The sequence below is a fragment of the Ciconia boyciana genome, chromosome 2 (genome assembly GCF_034638445.1).
Source record: "Ciconia boyciana chromosome 2, ASM3463844v1, whole genome shotgun sequence".
Classification (NCBI taxonomy): Eukaryota; Metazoa; Chordata; class Aves; order Ciconiiformes; family Ciconiidae; genus Ciconia; species Ciconia boyciana.
In genome coordinates, this window is record NC_132935.1 from 161105648 (window position 1) to 161126353 (window position 20706).

Below are 20706 nucleotides of genomic sequence, written 5' to 3' on the forward strand. Positions count from 1 at the left end.
ATAATCTTAGCCTACAGTTTTCACAATTTGAAACAGACTGCACTTGCAAATGAAGAATTCTTTGATTTTTTTTTTTACATTGCAGTTTTTAGTTTGTTAATGTTTGTATTTGATGATCCATTTAATTTCTGTAGCACTTGTCATGTGAGGACCTCCAAGAGCTATCAGACACTATCATGAGAGACCAAGTATGATGACAGTCTGTGAAATCTCAGCATATTAGGGATATTGGTCATAGGGCATGTCTTTGCAGAAGTTAGGAGTAAGAAGCCAGTCTCTAGGTTTCTACTCTCTGAGCCATCTACACACCAGACATCTTTTCATCCTGTAGTCAATGACACAGGAGACTTTTCCCAGCTTAAAACAATAAAACACTTCAATTTTCTTGGCTTTGCTTGTGGATATTAATTTTTTTTTCTTTCTTGTTAGCGTGTTCAACTCCTACTAACTTCTTGTCATTGTTCTTTCATAAGATAAGTAATTGGAAATGGAGATTTTTATTCTTTGTCATAATTTGAGTTGAGAGATGGTTTTCCAAGGCAGTTGGCTTCCTGAGAATAGGTAAGCTCTGCCTTTCTCAGGCTGGAGTTGTTTTTTTTCCTCCTCGGCCCAGCTGTCCCACAACAATGTTGGAGGGGTAGCAGGGTCATGTGTAACTAGGGAAAACAGAATTTCCTTATCCACCGCTAATGATCGCTCCCTTATGTTATTTAACTTAAATAATGTGGATTTAACTTTTTAAGAAGTGTTGTCATAGGTGCGCTAAAATGTTATGAAATTATAAATGATTCAGCAACTAACAATTTTAAAAAATATTGAAAGCTTTTCTCCTTTCTATGTTTAATATATTTGATTATCAATTCATGCAGTCTGCATGATTTGTATAGTTTGGATAAATACAGATAAGCAAGATTTTACTGTAGCAAGTACTGTTTGCTGGTAACTTGCATTGAATTCTGCATTTTTTGTTTTCTTTTTTTACCGTTTTTTCCTAGAAGATGGCACTAAACATTCCCATTCATGCTATTCCTGAGTTTATCAGATGGGGTAATCAAAATAAGTTTGAGCACTTGCTTCAAGAACTACATTCAGTATAAGTTCCTCTAGTAGCATTGGTGCTTTCATTCTTTCGAAAGAAAATAAGATGAAGTAGGAAAAAGCCTTTAAAGTCTAGAATATTTATTACTTAGAGGAACATAGGCAGTGAGTGTATGGAGTGCATCAGGTGGTTATTTTCCCCAAACACCATAAATCTTAAGCTGGTTCTGGCAGGGAAAAGAAGCAGCAGTGCTGCCCTCCCTCTGCTACCAGCTGTTTGTTCTCTCCCTTGTGCTGACCCAGGCATTTGTGTAGACCATGTGGTGAACTGCATTGGGAAATTGATCTGGGTTAAAACTAACCTGGCAAAGAAACATGTTTGTGATAGCATGAGGGAGGAGGCCAGAGCAAGTGGCTAGGCTGTGGAGAGGCAGAGCTACAGCTTTTGGTAGCACTGCCAGCTTAAAGTAGTATCTGCGGAGCTATAGCCTTGGTTGTCTGAAATTTGAGGGTATTTGGTTTTTAGGCTGACTCCTCTGAGTTCTTTAATATAGGAGTTCTTACAGGAGATTGTGAGAGATTTTTACAGCCTATAGTCACGTTAAATATGCTGGTTGGTTGTTTTTTAAAAAAAAATGCTGTTGAGAGGGTTCTTCACAGCATATAGACAGACAAGTTGTTCTCATCTAACTGATTCTTGCCCCAAATGTTGGCATTGATTAAATAAGGAACTTTGGTTCTCACTTTGATCCTCAGAATCATTCTTAAATTGAATATTCAAAATACCCTACAATAGTAGTATAAGTAAAATGCTTTATGTTAACAATAGTTTCTGGTATTCTGAAAGCTCCTTCCTACAAGTATATCAATATACAGGCATTACAATAAAATAACACTAGATCTTGCCTCTCTCAGAATATTCTTCCCTTTCACATTTTTGGAAGTATTTTTATTAAATCACACATGCACCAAATCCTATTGCCATCCATTCCTATATATATATAATTACTAATTTTCAATGCTGTATTTATCAACATTTTAATTGCTTTTCTTGAAGAAACTGCTGGAAACCCTATCAAACTAGGATGTTCCCCCCTGGACTTCTGGCTTTGGGTGGGTGGAGGAAAAAAGAGGCCTTTTTTATCTTCTGCTGCACCATTACTGACAATAAATTCTTCCCAAAAATAGTTTTAATTAGGCTATCAGAAAAAATCAGCTTTAGGAAAATTTACCAATTTTGCCTATTACATTTTTATATTCCTTGGAGTACGTGCACTTGAATCACTTTTATGGCACAGTAAGATAAAAAGAATTTTTGGTAGCAAAGATGTGGTCCAAATGTGCAGTCTCTGCCGCTAAACGTTTACTGGCATCTTATGTGACTGTTCAAGAGTACTGTCTGGAAGCCTTGGCTAATCCAGAATGACTTCTGGAACATCGCAGGGTTCACGGAACCCGGGCTATTCCGGTAATGTTGTCTACCCTCCTATCTTTGTCTGGCAGTGAAGACTGTCTGCAGTGTTCTTAGTGAAAGTCTTCTCAACAAAACATGATAGGATGGCTCCATATTGTTATTAATAAAGGGAGGAGCTATGCTGTATTAAAATTTGAGAATAGGTAAACTTTCTCAAATTTAGAGACTTATTAGTACGCCATTTCATAAATACAGAATGTGAATTATTTAGGTTTTTTCCTGAAGTGTGGAGTTCAGAAGCACAATGAAATTCTTTTAAATAAAATGAATATTTAGTTTTGCTATATCACCACGGATGAATGGAACTGTATGGCCAAAAAGACTTCAGGGTGATCTTGCTCATCCTTCTGTGTTGTGTATCTGTACCATTTCTGACAAATGTTTCTCCAACTTGTTTTTAAAGTATTTGGTGAATGGAATTCCACTGCATCTCTAGGCAATTGGTTTCAGTAAATAAGTTTCTAAAGTATAAAATAAATATTCTTTACTGCTGATTAAGCCAGTTTTGTCTTGTATTACTCACAGTTAAGACTCAACAGCTGAAATGGAGAACAATTTTTATAAGAAACTTTTATTTCTTAGGAGATAGTCTCCTTTGTTCTGCACTGAACCAGCGTAACCTCTATAGCAACATAATGTTGACTTACCTGATTTATCCTTCAAAAGTTTGCTAGTCTTTATTAAGTTTCACTTGGTTGATACGAACCACTTTTCAATTTATCAGAATGTTTTTAATCAAGATCTTGTCCTCTAAAACGGACAAGATCCGTTTATAGCCCCTGCCTCAGCCATGTGTCGTATGGAGCTCTTCTATGTGTGCGAATTTCCTCATGCAGGTCCTGGAGGAAGGAACTTTCTTGCAATGTTCTCCCACCTTGATTGAAAATAAGTTGCAAATAAATACCCTTTGAGTGCTCTAGCTCATTGTTGCTGACCTGTCTTAGGGCAGTTTCACCAGGACTGTATTATGGAAGATGATCACACATAGCTTAGAGATTACTTCTGTTTGTTTCTGAAGTATAGTGTGAATTTCTTCCAGTCCTGCTGACTTGCATTTCCCTCGTTATTTAGCCTACTAACAGAATCAGTTTTTAGTATTAGCTACAATAAATCTGTTTTATGAAGGCTGAAATACAGAGAACGGCATTTGATTCTGTTTTGTTGTCCGTTTGTTCTTCTTTAACATTGTTATGTACTGACTTTCATGTTTTTATCCTTACTTCTAAAATATTTCTGAAACTTTGTTTGCCTTTTATATTGCACAGTGGTAATAATGCATGCTGTGTTTTTATCTCTTCTGATTTTTATCCCTGACAGTTTATGCTGTTCCTTTTATATTCATTAAAATGCCCTTGTTTCCATTCCTAATATGATTCTTTCTAGTTTCAGACCCTTATTACTGGCTGCTTTTGATGCAGCCTGTATTGTTCATACTGCATTTCCTATCTCTCCCCTGCATTGGAATACTTCGCCATTGTGCGTATTCCAGTACAATAACTGCCAGTCCTCCTTTAAATCGCATTCTCGAGATTCTAGCAACAAGTTCAAAGAGTGTGTTGAAATTTGCTTTTCTTATTTCAGTTAATTGAAGATAAAAATTTGGTCTCCTTTTTCTACTGCTCTAATTTTTTCCCCTTCCTTGGCACAGTGAACGCTTCTCGTTACCACTTCCAGCCAAATCACTGTACACATTGAGATGTTTAAAATGGAGCCTGCCCTAATAGAGTAAAGTGTGAAGTAACTGCTCTTCTGGCATCCTCAACTTTGTGAAACAGTTGTCCTCAACGTTTTCACAAACATGTTGGGCTGTTTGTTCTGTTATCTTGGTTTTCTATTAGACGTCTGGATGATGAAGGCCTTCTCTTACCCTCAAGATACGTGCTCTGAAAGCTTCTGTTAGTTGCTTCAAAAGGCTTACCATCTTCCCCTCATTTGGTCAGTGGAAGTTTTTCTCTCCCAGCCTTTGCAGTTCCTTGTTCCCTAGTTCCCATTCTCTGTTGCTTATGTTTTTGTTTCTGCTCCAACTTTTTTCCTTCTCCTCTGTTTTTTTTCCCCCCTCCTTGTCATAAAAGCAAGTGAGTATTTTTTTCTTACCGTGGACCACTGAAATGCACAAGACTAGAACTTCACTTAGAAATGGGACAGATGCTTTTCATTGTGACGAAAGGCTTGGAAAAGGGAATTTTGAAATAAAATTCAAAATAAAGAGGAAAAAACTGTTCATTTCAATTACCTTAAATTTCCCCATTTATAAACTGGGCTAGTTCATGGCTGTGCTTGTGTTTTGTATTGATTAGTGGCATGGTTGTAGCTAGCAATAGTGTTCTGGTGCCCGAAGCACTCAGCTTCTTCACAGTGGCCATGTCTGTGCTTGTAAAAAAAACTCAACAGGGAACATTTGGAGTCTCTGGACACCATCGTCCCTATTGTCAGATTATTGCGGCAGTTACTTGTACAGTTTCGACCTGGGCCTGCCAGCACTCCTCCAAACGGTTCTCAAGGCTGGCCCAAGGGTTCGCGTGGGCATGCACCGTTCCCAACGTAGTTTACGTGTGGCTGCTTTGTTGGGAGTTTGAGAATTAGATAGCACAGATGGAGGCTGCTCTGTGCTAGTCGGCCTCAAGGCCAACATCACCAACTATGTTTAATTTATTAGTATAAATATAACCGGTGTTTTTTGTTGTTTTTTTCTTTTTTTTAAAGGAGAAATTCAATGAAACTGATAGAATTCTCATCGGTTTTACTTTCAGCCTCCTGGGCAAACACTGTGCCACAGTTAATGTTCTCTAACCCATAGGGATGTAAGTTTAGGAGGAACAGCTCACAGCAGAATTGCTCTAGAGGGAGCAGAGGAGATGGGATGTACAAGCCATAAGGCTCCGAGAAATGCTGGCTTTCAGTGCTACTTCAGTCTTCTGACACACAATTTTTCCTGGTTCATGTTTTGTATAATTAACCTTGCATCAGGCATCCTGGTAGAGATTTATACAAAGGAAACTGCAAAACGGATTCAGTGGGAATTCTAATGTGTTTTTCTGCCTGTGTCTTCCAGAAACAGTTTAGGAGAGAACTGGGCCCAGAAATGGGGGATAACTCAGGAAATAAATGATCTGTAAGCAAGATTATTTAAAGAAATTATTTCCTTAAGGCCTTTCAAGTAGCAGTAAAGGGTTGGCTCATGGCTGGCTATTCTGTCGCCTCTTTTTGTAATGGAATGGGAGAGCATTCTTTGTCCTGTCGTGTGCTGTGTATAGCTTGGAGATACAATCATTTCTGTTTCGAATGTGTTTGTTGGTAAAGAATAAATACAAAAACTTGGTAAACTGACTCAAATATTTTGTGTGCTCTACATGTGGTCTTCTCAGATAAGGATACGCTGGTAGAACAGAACAGAGAAAGTACTGTTGATTGTATACCTACTTTATGGACAACCAGAAAATCTTGATCTCAAGGCTCGTTAACCAGCCACTGTCAGAGGGGGTTTAAATTACTGATAACTTAATGTAAATAAATACTGTTTTAAGAATATTTTCAGTTTACTTTTTTTCAATTAATGTGTCTTCTGTAATTTTACTTGCTTTAGACTGTCTTGATAGGCAAAAAGAACCTGTTTTTAAATTGTTAGCTTGACCATGTTATTGTAAAGGCTTTTTTAGACCAATGAGAGTTTTTTGTCTATGCTTAGTTAACATGCTCACACTTCAAAAAAGTGAAGTCATAACTGTCTTGGACATGTATAAACTTGTTGAGTTGAAGCTTGGGCTCTCAGTTATCCTGTATCTTCTAAGGTGCACTGTTTTCCTTGTTTGACTAGAACTTGGGAAAATATGGTGATAGACATGTTAGCTGGCTTTTATCTAAAGACTATAAATGTTGTGCGATCAAGTTGTTGAGTGGTTGTTTTTTTTTTTTTTTTTTGTCCCCCAATATGTAGCTCTCAGTATGAACCTGGGGAATATACAGCTGCACGGATGTGACCATGTCATGTGGTGTGGGAGCATATTCCATCACAGCTATTAGTAATGGTCCTTGGGGACAGGGCAGAGACTGATTTCTATCTCCTGTAGTCATGCCACCTAGGTTTCTTTTTCAGCAGTATTGTGATGGTCTAGTTTCTATCTGAATTGTTTTCTTTCAAAGCTTTAAAAGAATAATGATATTTATTTTACTACTCTAAAGGAGCTTACTAATGAATAGGAGGAAGCGTACTCAAATTCTGCTGAAGTCTTTATGCTTAGTCAGAAGAGAGAACTAGGTACCTCCGAGATGCAATTCAGAAGGACTAAGGAACTCACTGCTCAGACCTTAGAGCCATCTAATAGGAAATACTAGACGAAGGGGTTGAGGTGTGGTTTAGGCAATCTGAATATCACCTTTATGCCCTGATCTCTGTACTTGGTTTGTTCGGGGCATAAGTTATTTCGAACAGGGTCCCACCATCAGATTTCAGCACTGTGTATAATTACACAGCTATGTAAACAATGAATTGACCTTCAAAAATATTTGCAAACCATTTGGGGAACTGACTGTTTGACCTGCTTTGAGCAGGAGGTTGGGCTAGCTGACCTTGGAGGTCTTTTCCAACCAGAGTTACTCTGTGATCCTGTTCTGTGAGCATCCTTTCTGATGGTCATGTCTATTATTTATGTTGTACCCATTGCTTTTACACAGTGAGTTATGTGTAATAACCTTTATTTTGTAGAAAGTGTTTTCCTGTATTATTTCTTGAAAGAAAATAGTTTACTAAATCTCTTTCATTGTCTGTGTCCTTTATTCCCTCTGTCACCTGATACTTGCTTTATCTATTAATCTATGTGATTCCACATATACTAAATAAATTATTACTTCCTTACTACGGTGGGTTTTTTTTTTTCTTTTTCCCAGAAATGGTGTCACCTGGCATTCCAGATTTTCTTCTTAAAGGATATTTTTAAAAGTTTATATGGTAGAAAAGGGTAGGGCTATTTTGATTACTTTAAAGAAAATATGTCAGAATTTGTATTCTCATTGGATTTCCATCATGCACTGTTGAAAACAGTTTTGTCCTGCCTGTGCTAGCAGCTAAGAACGCATGTCATTAGCAATGAGTCATTTTCTGATGGCCCGTGAGCATTTAGGTATTGCCTGTTTCCTACCTCTTCCTTTCAACTTGTGGTCGACTCATCTATATTGGTTTTTAGTCCTTTCTGAATTCATTTGCTCACCCTTTTATTTCCGTTTCTGGTAAGCAGTACTACATTATCATTTCAGTTACGCAACAGAGTTTACCTGTACCAGCACTTAGTAATAGTGTAAAATGGACACAGGTCATGAGACTCTTGTCTCTTGTGCAGTGTTTCTATAAGAAAGCACCACATGCCATGTTACTTCAATACCAGGTAAAATAGTGCAGTTGGGAAAGTGAAGAAGTGAGTAAGGAAATCTGAGATTTCTAGAGGTAATGTGAGATTTGAAGACCTATATTTTTTATTTCAAATATTTTTTTCAGAAATGCCTTTTAACCTGATACAGCCTATGCTTCTCCATTGATATCACTGTTTGCATTGTGTTACTGGACAAGATCTGGTGACACTTCGTGAGCTCAAGCTACCCTGAGACATCTGTGCTGATGCTCTGTGGGAAGACATCAGCCATAGAGGCAAAAGGGTACACTCCAGCTTGTTGTTTGGGGTTTCTGCCTCAAATTCACATTCATCAGTGAATTAAGTGTAATGGTAGGCTTTGCGTTGGAATGTCCTGTTCTGCCATCTCTGTTGCAGGGCTGGTAACCTTTGGCTGAAGCACGGAAAGATATCAGGGAAGAAAAGACACTTTCGGCCTTTTCAGTAATATTTGCCAAAACTTGTCAAAGCCATAAGAACAGACAGAATTTGATGCTTTCTATGTAGAAAGCGATTTCAATTACCTAACTTACGTTACTGTTCAAATTTTATTTCTAATAACATGCTTGCTAGATAGGACATCTTAGATGTAATGGCTTTAAATAAAATTTATAGTAGTAAGTTAACGTGGATATGTAGTTAATGCACAAAATGTGTTTCTTGGCTGTATGATGTGCTGCTGACCTATCTTGGGTTCCAGATACGATCTGGTTCATGCTCACAAGAAAAGAAGAGCACAGGGAAGAGGAAAAAATATGGTTTGGAAATGGGTTGGAACCTTTTTTTTTTTTTTTTTTTTTTTACTTTTAGAAATGGACTCTATCTCCAGAGGCTGTCTTAGTACAGGTCTTAGTATCTAGAAACTAAGAACTTCCAAAACCCTTCAAATGCAATAAAAAAGAAGTCAGACTACTTCTGTTTAATCTATGCTTTGGCATGAAAAGTGGAATTAACAGAGAAACTGTTAACTGTAACAGAAGAGGGTGGTTCAAGTTGATTTGTAGCATGGAAGCATAAAAGGGTGCTAGAAGGTAAATTGCTAGAAGGTAAATTGCCTTTACATTTCAGTAGAATTGCCAGGCTAAGGAAAAATATTTGAGTTTCCTTTCCTGCTTGTTGTCTTTTTGTAGATAGATACTTCCAGCTTAATCTCAAGTCGTTCTTATGATTCTATTATAATATTATTAGAAACCCATTTAAGATCTTGGAAATAGCAGGTCAGCAGAAGTTAAGAAGAAACAAATGTTTTAAAAAGACAAACACATTTTTTTGCTTCTTAATATATTCATCTTTGCATGTTTTAAAATCAGTGAAGTACCAAATCAAATGTGTATGACCTAGCTATTGCAACCAAATAATACTTCTGTTGTGAAGCCGGTGTCTCTTAGAATCATAGAATGCTTTGGGTTGGAAGGGACCTTTACAGGTCATCTAGTCCAACCCCCCTGCAAGAGCAGGGACATCTGTAACTCGATCAGGTTGCTCAGAGCCCCGTCCAACCTGACCTTGAATGTTTCCAGGGGTGGGGCCTCCACTACCTCTCTGGGCAACCTGTGCAGTGCTTCACCACCCTCATTGTAAAAAATGTATTTCTTAAATCCAGTCTCAATCTGCCCTCCCTTAGTTGGATGTGTATTGCACCTGAAATTTAGATTGGAATATATGGGAAGTGGTGACGTGTGTATGCCTGAGTTTCTCTTGGTTGCTGTGAAGTAACATTCTCCAAAAGTTAGGAATTGTAAATAGGGCCTATCATAAACAGATAAGGCATGCTTCGCTAAATGTGTCTTGATTAGCTCAAGGGAGTTGTATCCTTGAGTTAATCAGTTTGAGTTTGGAAGAAAACAGTCCAACATATGTATAGACATAAGTTTTTATCTTAATCATTAAATCCATCGCTTCTGTTGCTTACAAAAAAAAAAAGTCTGTCTTAGGAGAGATGACTGATCCCATTTTTCCCATGTACATTTTCTTGGCAGAAGTGTTGGCTTAAACAGTTTCTGCCTTGCCATCATGGTGAAACATGTTTGTGGAGACGTGTGAGTCAGGGCAGGCAATCAATGCAGACAAAATTGCTTTGCCTTTTTTCAGTGTCCGGCCCCGCTGCTTCTTGCTGGGTTACCCTTTAGCCGGATCAGTCCCCTCATCTGGTTCACAGCATGATCCAACATACAGCTGAACGGGTACAGTTCAGAGGCTGGGAATCAGAGGCACGGGGTGGGATCAGCTTCACTTAGAATTGCTGCCTAAGGTGAAACCCTACCCCAAGTTGTTCCTTTAGCTCATTGTATAATCCTGCTGAAGGCAATTTATGGGCAGTTCGTATGGCAAAGTAGTAATTAGTCAACATGACTGGTGTTGGACCATGTCTGACCGTGCTGTAGTAGAATTACAGTTTTGTCCTTACTAAGATTTTTATGGCAGTTAATGTGCTTTTACAGTAAAAGAACTAAATCTCACATCTTGCACATTGAGAGAAAATGCAGCTCCATGTTCGAAGCTCTCGGGAAGAGCAAGGCCAGCTAATACGACTTCATGCCTATTAGCTTGCATCTTGGGTCACGTGAACAGCAGGGAAAAGTACTGAGGGTAATTTATTATCATTATTTTAACCAGCTATTATTAAATTGCAACTTGTCTTGTTTGTGCTAACGTACTTAAACTTGTCAGGTGACCCATTACCTGGTATGTTAAAACATGCATTTTTTTATGGAGTGTAACATGTTTGAAAATATCTACAGGTTTAAGGTATAGCAGCACAAACAACTTTGTGAATTCATGGTGCATCAGTTACACTGCAGGGGTATCATCTTAGATGGTACCGCACCAGTGTTGTAGCGGACGCTTATATAAATAGGCAGTTATGGGATAGCTGGCATACAATAAACTTGGTGCTCTAGCCTTGCTTAACCTGCTAAGTATAAACACAGAATCTCATTTTATTTGATACAATTTGGAAAATACACAGCATTGCTCCACTGTTGAGTATCTTCTTTGATTTAAGAGGAGCCTATTTTAGCTAATCTCAGAATGACTGGTTAGAAAAATGTTTATATGGTGTGTCCAAGAGGGGTTTGTCCTGGTTAAACCTAAAGGGCTACGAGTGCTAAAGGGAACAGGTAAATTGATTAATGTCTCGGTAGTGGTTTAGCAATTCCCCATTTCTTGGTTGGCCCAAAGTAACCAACCCTTGCTGCAGAATAAAATATTGACATTTACCATCTTCCCCAAGGTTTAGACTAACATATTGAACCTTCTCATTGCAGCAGACTAAGTGTGCTAATACGCGTGGTTACCAGAGGTGTGCTGATAAGCAGTAGCTTGATAGCTCCATGTAGCTAAATACATTTGTGTGTCCGTACCTGTACTAACATGGCACAATGGCTCTTATACAATAGTTACTTGTTTCAGAGTAAACACGTGGAGATTTTTTCAGGTGAGTGCTTTCTTTTTAAAATTTTATCTTAATCTCTGGAGAATTGGTTTGATAAAAAACTTTCCTGTAGGCCAGGCACCGGGAGCGTGTTTCAATTGAAAATGTAATGATAGACAGCGTTGGTCCACTCCCTCGACCTGGGTAGATCGTGCTGTGTGAATCAGTGTGGGGTTTGGGGTTTGTTTTGTTCAGTCTTAGAGGTGAAATGGTCTTTTTGAGTTCCTGAGTGCATTTATTGGGAATTTCTCTAACCAGTACTGATAAGGCAACACTGAACTTATTTGCTTGTCTGCAAAAGAGGGTGCCCAGTCTGTCCAGCTGCAGCTCAGTGTAACAGAAGAGGATTTGATTAAAAAACAACAACAAAAAAATCAGATGAGTGAGAAACCAGACATAACGCATGGTCTTATTTTTGTTTGGCAGGTAAGTTAGAATATTGTTGTCAACATGTCACCCTATGTCTTGCAGATGTCTGATATTTAAGCAAATTTTAAGAAAACTTACAGAAGATTGACAGAAGCCAACCATTACACAACAGCTGTTTCAGGGGTTTTGTGTGAAGGGAAGTTGAACAAAGGTAGTTGCGTTACTACTTAAATTGGCAGACGGATTGGTTTGCAAGTATCTATCAATACAAGTGAGATGATACTTGCGTAATGTTGTCTTGATTTGTTTTTCTCCCTGTGGAAGAAAATGAGAATTGGCAGGGACCATTTGAAGGGTTAGGAAGGAGCCGTTTGTAGACGGACATTTGTCAAGCTTGCTTTCTTAGCTCCTCTGTTCCAGATTGATTTTGGAGAAGTGTAGAGCAGCCTGAAAAATTTTTAAAAGGGGGGGGAGAGGTGGGGGGGGGAGCCAGTCCCCGAAGTCACACCTTGATCTTTAAGGCTGAAATTCTCTTTTTCCCGAGTAGCCCCAAACAGCCGAGGAGGGTCCGCCGGGGAAGCGGCCGGCATCTATGGAAACGTTTTGTAACTTTTCAGTTGCGCTGCTTTGTTAAGTGGGAAGGTGCAGGCGTTGGGGGAAGGGAGGCGGGGAAGGAGAAGGAAACGGGGGACAGCTGCCGCCCGCCTGGCTCGGAAGGTGTTCCTAGGACAGGGGCTTGCGGCAGGACAGACCGCGCGCCGCCGGGGCCGGCTCCCGGGCTCGCCCGCCGCAGCTTGCCGGGACGTGCGGGGCCTCGGGCCCCTCCGCTCCGCTCCCCGCCGCGCCCGCCCGCGGCGGCCCCCAGCCCCCTCCGGCGCCAGCGCCGCAGCGTCCCCGCCGCGCCGGGGGTGCGGGGCGGGGGCCCGGGCGGTGGGAGCCTCCGGCGGGGGCGCTGCGCCTCCGGCCGCCGCCGCTCTGCCTCGCTAGCGCAGTCGGCGCGGCGGCCCCGGCTCCTGCCGCAGGACTCCGGTCCGCACATTGGCGGCGCCCGGCTGCGTCGGATCTACTTTCTCTCGCTCGGCTCTTTTTTTTTTTTTTTTTTTTTCCTCTCTTTTTTTTTTCTTTTTTTTTTTTTTTTTCCCTTTCCCCTCCCCTTCCCCTCCGCTCCCCTCCCCCTCCGCCCTCCTCCGCCGCCGGCTCCAGCCTGGTTCGGGGAGGATCCCGGAGCCGAAGTTCCGAGGCGATCGGGGCTGTGGCGGATCGCTCCCCTGGCGGCGCCGCCATGGGGGCCCTCTAGAGCCGCCCGCGCCGCGCCCGCCCGGCCGCGCCGAGGCCCCGGGGCAGTGGCCTGGGAAGCGCTCCTACCGAGCGGCGGGTCTGGGAGAGTAATATGGCTGATCGCGGGGAGTGCTGAGCAGTCGGTGTCTCCGCACGGCGCTGGGCTCGGGCCGTAACATGTAAATAACTTCTCTTTCCTCCGGATCGTACGGGCGGGCACCGATGCCAGCCCCTCCATTTTCCAGAGGGGATTTGTGAGAGGTTCCGCGGGGCTGGGCTATGTCGCGCAAAACCAATTCGCCGGGGGTGAGTACGGCTGTCGTTCAACTTCTTTGTATTAAAGGGCAAACTGTGACAGCGGGCACGGAGCTGTGTGCGGCGGTCTGCGGGGTGATGCCCGGGGGAGGGGGTGCCGGGGGCAGCGCGGCGGGGGGACCTGCCGCCGGGACCGGGGCGAGCGAGAAACTTGGCGGGGGGACTCGGGCGCCGCTGACACTCGGGACAGGGAATTTTACGCCGTTTGGTCAAAAAACCCCTACCCGAATATAGACTTGGATGTATCGGTTCAAGTTACACGCTCACTAGATAATCCTCGACCATTTAAAAAAAAAAAAAAAAAAAAAAAAAAGAGGGTGGGGGTGGGAGAAACAACAAACACAAAAGCCCAGCTCGGGGCTGACCTGGGCTCCGCAGCCAGTCATCTGGCCATTCCTTCTCTCTGTGTGTACACCTATACACACACACGTGTGCCTGCACGGACACACACACGTACTCTTTTAAAATTATGACTTTATATGGTTAGCTATAGCACAACTCTTTTTTTTTTTTTTTTTCCTTTCCCTTTTTTTTAGCACTTTCATTTCCTGGTGTGAATTCTGGAGTGATGGAAAATGAGATAGCATTAATTTTTCTTAAATATTTGAAAGTATTCTGTACATGCTGTTTTTTAAAAGAGTGCCATTTTAATTTTGCATGATTTCGAAGTGTACCTGTATGGTGTTAATTTTAGATGATCCTCCCAGCTGCCTTTATCTATGGTTCTAAATTAAAAGAAAGAAAAACCCCCACTTTTTAAAATACACTGTGTTCCCAGCACGTAATGGATGCTCAGACCATCATATATGATGATTTTTGTATGAGCAGTGAGCAAATAGGTCATAAGTCAAAGTAAGTGTTATGTAACTGGCTGGCTTTAGCAAACTTGATACGAACTGTAAAGGCAAAATAAAGTCTTACTTTGTTTTTGGTTTTTGATCTGGACAAAATGAGAGGCTGGCTATCCCTTTTTTTCAGTGGGATTACTTTGTAGCAGGTTGATTTAAAAAAAAAAACAAACCGAAACAATCTATGCTTTAAAAATACGAGCCAGCTAATCTGTATGGTGTTTTGTATTTTTCTAAAAATCTGTTTCAGTCATGCACCTAATTCTGGATACTAAATATTAGATATTCACCAGTGAATCATTAGTTAATACTGAAACCAGATTCATTACATAATTGAAAAATGTTCCTGAGTTAGTTTAGTTTTACTATTTAACTTTGCTGTTTTGTAGAATAGCATTATTTGGCATAGTTTGAGTTCTTGAAAGAACTGAAGATCAGTATGAAAATAATTGGGGTTTTTTTGCATCTGAAGAAATAAAGCAGTAGTGGGTTAATACTCCTGTTGAAAACTGAAACAAATAGGCAGACATTTAACGATTCTCAGTGACTATGTAAAATACTATGTGTTGAAGTAAACACAGTTACTAAGCTGGAGCTTACATGTAGGGGTCTTTGTGCTTTTTGTACGTCATGGTGATGTTAGTATGTTGTGTTTGATGTTCTTGCACAATAAAATACACCTGCTACAGAAAAAAACCTGCAGCTCCCAGACTGTTTAGTGCAAATATTTTAGCCATCTATTTATAAGACAAATGGAGGCAGGAGGCAAGATACACTTTTCTCAGTGCTGATGTGATTGCTGCATCTATGCTAGCCATTCATTAATTTCACTAATGGCTACTGTACATTTATTTTTAAAGTATTTGGTGTATGCTTCCTTTACTACTTCATTGTAAATGTCCTTTCTTTTGATAATATACTTGGAGTTTGAGTATCTGTGGTTTTTAATTGCTTGTCTCACTTGCAGGTCATCTTTGTAAACTGTTTTATGACTCTACTCTTCTTATGTCGTGTCTGCTCTGTGCAAAGTAATAAGTAATATTCTGTCAGCGTTAAATCTAGATGCTTTTAGGGCAAATACTCTTAATTATTTTTCTGTAGGAATTGTTACTGAATTTTGGTATAATTAATTTGTCAGACTGCGTAGTCAGTTGACTTATATCCTTTTTTTTTCTTTTTTTTTTTTTTTTCCCCGCCTCTTCTTCTGTATTATTCTTTCCCAAACAGAAACTCCTGCAGAGTTTTGGCAAAATGTTCTTTTGAGAGTTTTTTTTTTGGGGGGAAGGCAAGGGGTGGCATTATTGTCATTTACATAATATGCCAGTAAAAAGTAGTTGCATCATGTACGCTTTCTTAATGTGACTGTTCATTGGACTTGCCTGAAAATGATCTCTTAAAGGTAAACGGCTGACCAAAAATGAAAAGCAGCCATGTAATGATTTCTGCTTTTGTTTCGGGCTAAAAGGACCATTCAGCCTGTGCTTTACAGGGTATTTCCATCCTGAAATGTAGTCCGCTGTTTAAAAGTAATGGTAAAAGTATTCTTCTATCATCACTGCTCTCAAACCTTATGGCTTTGCAGCTGTTTTCCTGTTCTTACAGTGTGGATAGAAAACTCTTAGTGTAGAATAGTATATACTTTTATACCATTTAGTATAAAATATGCAGCCCCAGAAGAAGGGAAAGTGGCTCTGGAGTGTTGTCAAAAGCACACTCTAAATGAGCTGAAAGGTACTTTTTTGTTTTATTTGGGCCATTCCCATTTTAGTAATTACTAAAGCTTCTGGAAACTCTAGGAGGTAGCGTACTTTCAGAAAGTATTAAAAACCAGTTGACAGTGGGCCTTCAGCTAGTCTTTTATAATTCTGTCTTTCCTCTGTGAAATCCCTTTGGCATGTTGTGGTTCACTGGCAGTAGCCCCGCATGTGATATCACAGATATCAGATGTCTTCTTGCGATTCATGGCGTTTGCTGTGCCGCGGTGGTGCTCTCTGGGATGGCTCAGGTGAACCAGGAAACGTCATAGAAATTCAGTAGGGAAAGCGGTATGATGGAGAAGCAGTCACGTAGTATTGGGAATAGGTAAATGCCTTCTGTTTAAGAGTGTTCAAATCTTTGTGTTTGGTAATCTGATGTGGAACGTATTCAGCAAACAGATGCGTCTTTGACTGAGTGGTCTTTACAGATTTTTTTCCCTAACAACTTAGATATAGATGCATATCAAAATGAGTGGCAAAACGTCACAGTTAAGCTTTGGAAATATCTTTGATTTAAAAAATGGATCATAATTATATGTGACCTTGTTAAGATTTATTTTCATCTCAAAGTTGAGGTCCAAAGCCAGGCATAAGTATAGATGATATTGCACATATGGAGGATAGTTGACTCCTCCATAAGATCTGTTGAAAGTTAGTCATAGTGCATTGCATTTCTGTCTGTCTCTTCGGTGAAGTCTCCCTCTTGTCTGTATTCACTGGTGAAATGTTAACACAGTAAGTGTGGTTTGTGCTGACGGTGCTTTTGTAATACAGCTAAAAAATAAAAGATTTCACATTGGCTACTTGGACCCATGTTTTCATCCTGGTTACCAAGCATTGAAAGGTAAATACTTGAGTAACAGTACTTAATTAGACACTCATAGAAGATTAAGGCATGGAAGAAGAGTCTGCTTGTGTATTTATTTGTTTGTTCAGTCAGGACTTGCAGTTCTTGGGTATAATTCTGTTTCAGAGGTGAATTCTTTGTTTTAGATAGAACTCAGTGAGTTCCTCCTAACCACAAACACTTCCATGTTGTTGTTACTCCAGATCTCCCTTTCTCTTTTCTTTTTTTTTCCTTCTTTTTTCTTTTTTTTTTTTCCTTTATTAACCTTGTTTTTAATTTTTGTGCCCCAAATGCCCCAGTGCTGTAAAAAGAGAATGTAGATTGCTTTTGTAAGACTGTTTAGGCAGAACTGAATGTGAGAGCAGGTTATTACTGCCTGGTTTATAGTTAGGTTTCTGCCCCAACCAGCTTATGATCTAAATTATACTCTTGCCCCATGTTAGTGTCTAACATCAGATGCCATAGAGAAAAACGTGACAAACTCTGAAGTGGGCAGTTATGGAATAATCATTCCATGGGGGATCTGTTTGAGATGGGATTAGACCAGGAGGAGAGAGCGCTGTGTTTTTTTCCAGAATTCAGAAAACCCCAAACGGAATTCTTACTTACTCTTATAGTTCTGCAGAAATCTACCTTCTTTGAATCAAATTACTTGTGAGGATATTGAGTTTGATGGAATTTGAAGGCTTTTTCCAAGCGTGAGGACCAGGGTGAAAGGATATGATATAATTGGCAGAACAAAGAGAATGGGGCGGGGGGAAGGGATGGGACTACACAAGGACAGCGTATCTGGAGCAATGAGAAGGACTAAGGTTGGAGCTTTATTTTAGTCATCTTGCACTTCCACTTGAGTTGGGAGATTTTGACAACACAGTTTTGTGGCACTGTTGAGAATGAGTTTAACAAGCAAACAGATACTGATGGTGGTCAAGGAGAGCGATGAGGGAATGAGTTCAGAATATTTTCCAGTCTTCTCAAAGGTTACTTGGTCTAGGCCAAATAATAGAAGGTGTACTAGGTGTTGTCACTGCCATGTCAGCCTTGCCTTGCCTTGCGTACAAAAGCTTTAGTCATAGTCATGGCAGAAGTCATTCATTATATGTTCAGAACTGTCATAAAATGGAGGTCTGGATTGCACAGTAAGTAGTCTTTTAACCTTTGACAGACTTTGCTCATTTGAAAAATTTCATGTTGGCTTTATGATATGTTAGTAGGAGGCTGATTGCTCATAGCAATGGGTACAAAAGCAAGGTAGAGTGCTTTTGGAAGAATCGTGGGTTTGCAGTGATCAGAAATGGGGAATCCAGAGCTACAGGAACGTAATTTTTAAGACAGATGGGAGACTGAGGCTGAGCAGCATAGACTTCAGTCTTTTTCTTTCACCTTAATCCATCTTGGTGCAATAGCTTGCCTGTGAGCAGTCTTTCTTTTCAAGTGCATTTAACCATCTTTTCCTTTCCGTTTGTCCCTTGTCATCTTCTGGTTTTGCCTTGTTAAAGGAAGCCAAGATTTTTAATTAAAGAAAAATAAACAGTTTAAAGAACGATATAAAGACAGTGTTAGGCAGTTCCGGAAGTAGCAACTATTATAATTTGCAGTCTAGTTCTTGGGAGAAGAGGGTGATGGTGAAGAAGCCTGGAAGATTTCTGAGGTTGTTTGTGTGGATCAGGGTACAGTTTTCCATGAACAAATTCTTGAAACTGGGCTAGGGAGAGGAGTCTGGCCTGTATACTTTGTTTAGCTTATGTATTAGTCTACAAAATGTAACATAATTATATCTATCTTTCTTTTTTTTTGTTCGGTATATTTGTTTTCAGGTAGTAAAATCCACCTAGAATGATGTAGAATGTTTAGATATGAGGAGTTTGTAAGTTCATTATTTTCTCTCTTCCATTTTTCAGAAATGCACATAGCTATTGAATCTGTCTTGACGGCCGTGGTCCAGTTACTGAGATGGTTATGTCACTTTTCCATCAAAAGTTTTGGAATCCTAGAGCTGAATCGGTGAATAGCAACTATTTTAGGCAGTTCTATTGCCTCCCTTGGGGATGTTTTGAAATCGGTTGACTTCTGTTTAGTACGTTACCGGAAAGTCAGAGTTTCTGAACTGTGGTGTATAGCCCGAAATTGCTGTTGCCAGTTGTGACATCTGCTGCCATCACCCCTGTTGATGAAGATCGTTTGCTACTGTTTCCTCTGGTGATAGCTGGGAGAAATGAAGCTTAGGGGGAGGTAGTTCTCCTGATCATTGATAGACCTACATACAGTTCATATGTAAACAATCCTATATTATATTTATATATTTGTTTCTTTTCATATGGCTGCCTAATCTTCAATGTCTGCTGCTGACAGCTTCACTAGTACTATGGAGGAGTTTTCATTATTGATGCCTCTGGACCTCCGAATAAAGAACTGTCAGTGAATAAGTACTGTATGGATTCATTTAATTATTAATCAGCATGATAGGGTATTCTCTAAGGTACACAATTCTGTTTCAAAGACAACTGAAGTCAATAGAAAGTTTTCCATTGAAATAAAATAGTCATGAGAGTAAACGCTCATGAGTATGAGTAAGAATTTGATAGTCCAGTCCATTCTGTATCTACTATTTTGAATAGTGCTAACCGATTGCTGCTCTGCATGATGAAAAAGTGTGGGGAGCAGGATGCTTTAGAAAGAATAAACCAGTCATTGCAGAATAGTTTTTCATTCTTCAAATTTCAAGAAAACATGAGACTAGTTTCCTGTCAACTTGGATTCTGTGAAACAGTGCTAAGCTGAAATCATGACAATTATAAATTGCATAAACTTGTTCTTGATTTCTGTATTATTGTTTTACTGGCCAATTAGTCATGTTTTACTCCCACTGCTTCCAGATACTGACAAGAATCACAGTCCTGTTGTGTGTTGAGGGAAAAAAAAATGAAGGGCACTTCTGGGCTGCTCAGTGAGGACTGGTTTATTTGATTGTATTCTCCCTGAGCTAGACATGTATTTCATGCCTCTGAGACCCAGCCTACTGTCTGATACATAGTTTCATCAAACACTCAGCAGCATCATAAGTACTGATATTATGTGTTAAATTTTATCAGAGCGATGTAGGGCTGAATAGTTTTGCATGTAGGACTCCATATCCTATTCTTGTACTTTTCACCATCTCCTGTGCCAGAAGTTTCGGGCCAGGAAGCAGATAAAGAAGAGCCTACTTAGTTGGCTCTCCTGGTAAGTAACATAGATTTGTGAAGAGTAGGAGACTTTTTTCTGGGGACGGCTGTCTTTTAGATCTCCTTTGTAATAGAAAAGCCAATGATGGTTTTGGTCTCTTCAGCAGGTTGTAAAGGTAACTTTTTCTGACTGTTCTGTAGCATCCTCTGAGTGTGAAATTATTTGTGAGGAATTTGAAAGATGTGTTGTAGTGGTATAGTTACGAGTGGAAAAGCAGTAGTGGTGGTGTTTATGTCTCTTAAGGCTATAAGAGAAGCACATATGGGGGGGAGTGGTTGCATCTTATGTAAAACTGTTGTAACTGGGTAAAACAGATGAGCTTTTAGGCACACATAAGGAAATATGTGCTGTTTTTTTCACAAAGTGTCCAGCTGCCCCATAAACACTTCATGTCAGTACAGGAAGTGCCTTCTACATCTGGAATCCAAAATCAATTTGCAGAATCTCTTCAGTGGTTGCAACCTATACTGAAAGAAGATCTGTCTTGAAATACTTTCTCCTGGAATCTCCTCTCCAGTCCTTCCAACAGCCTCCTAAGCCTGCTAAACTCGTCAGAAGCAAACTTTCTGCAGATCTTCCTGTACCCAGATTGTGCCTGAGCAGCAAAAGCGAAATTTGCCAACAGAGCTCCATGACCACCCCGTACATGCACTCCAAGACAGAATCGCCCAGATCATAGGATTCTGTGTAATACACTTTGTCTTTTACTAGATTTCCTCATGAACGTTCACTACATCCTCA

The 20706-nt window shown here is 40.1% G+C and overlaps 1 protein-coding gene across 14 annotated transcripts in view; it reads left to right on the forward strand.

Annotated features, from left to right (window-relative positions):
- KMT2C (lysine methyltransferase 2C) overlaps positions 1 to 20706 on the forward strand; it is a 204178-nt gene that overhangs the window by 6707 nt on the left and 176765 nt on the right. Inside the window, exon 1 of one of the 14 annotated variants that reach the window (XM_072854740.1) lies at positions 12884 to 13279. The exons of the other annotated variants lie outside the window; for them this stretch is intronic. The gene's annotated coding sequence lies outside the window, so the exon portion shown is untranslated. Of the gene's footprint in view, positions 1 to 12883; positions 13280 to 20706 lie in introns of those variants that run through there. 14 annotated transcript variants of the gene reach the window in all.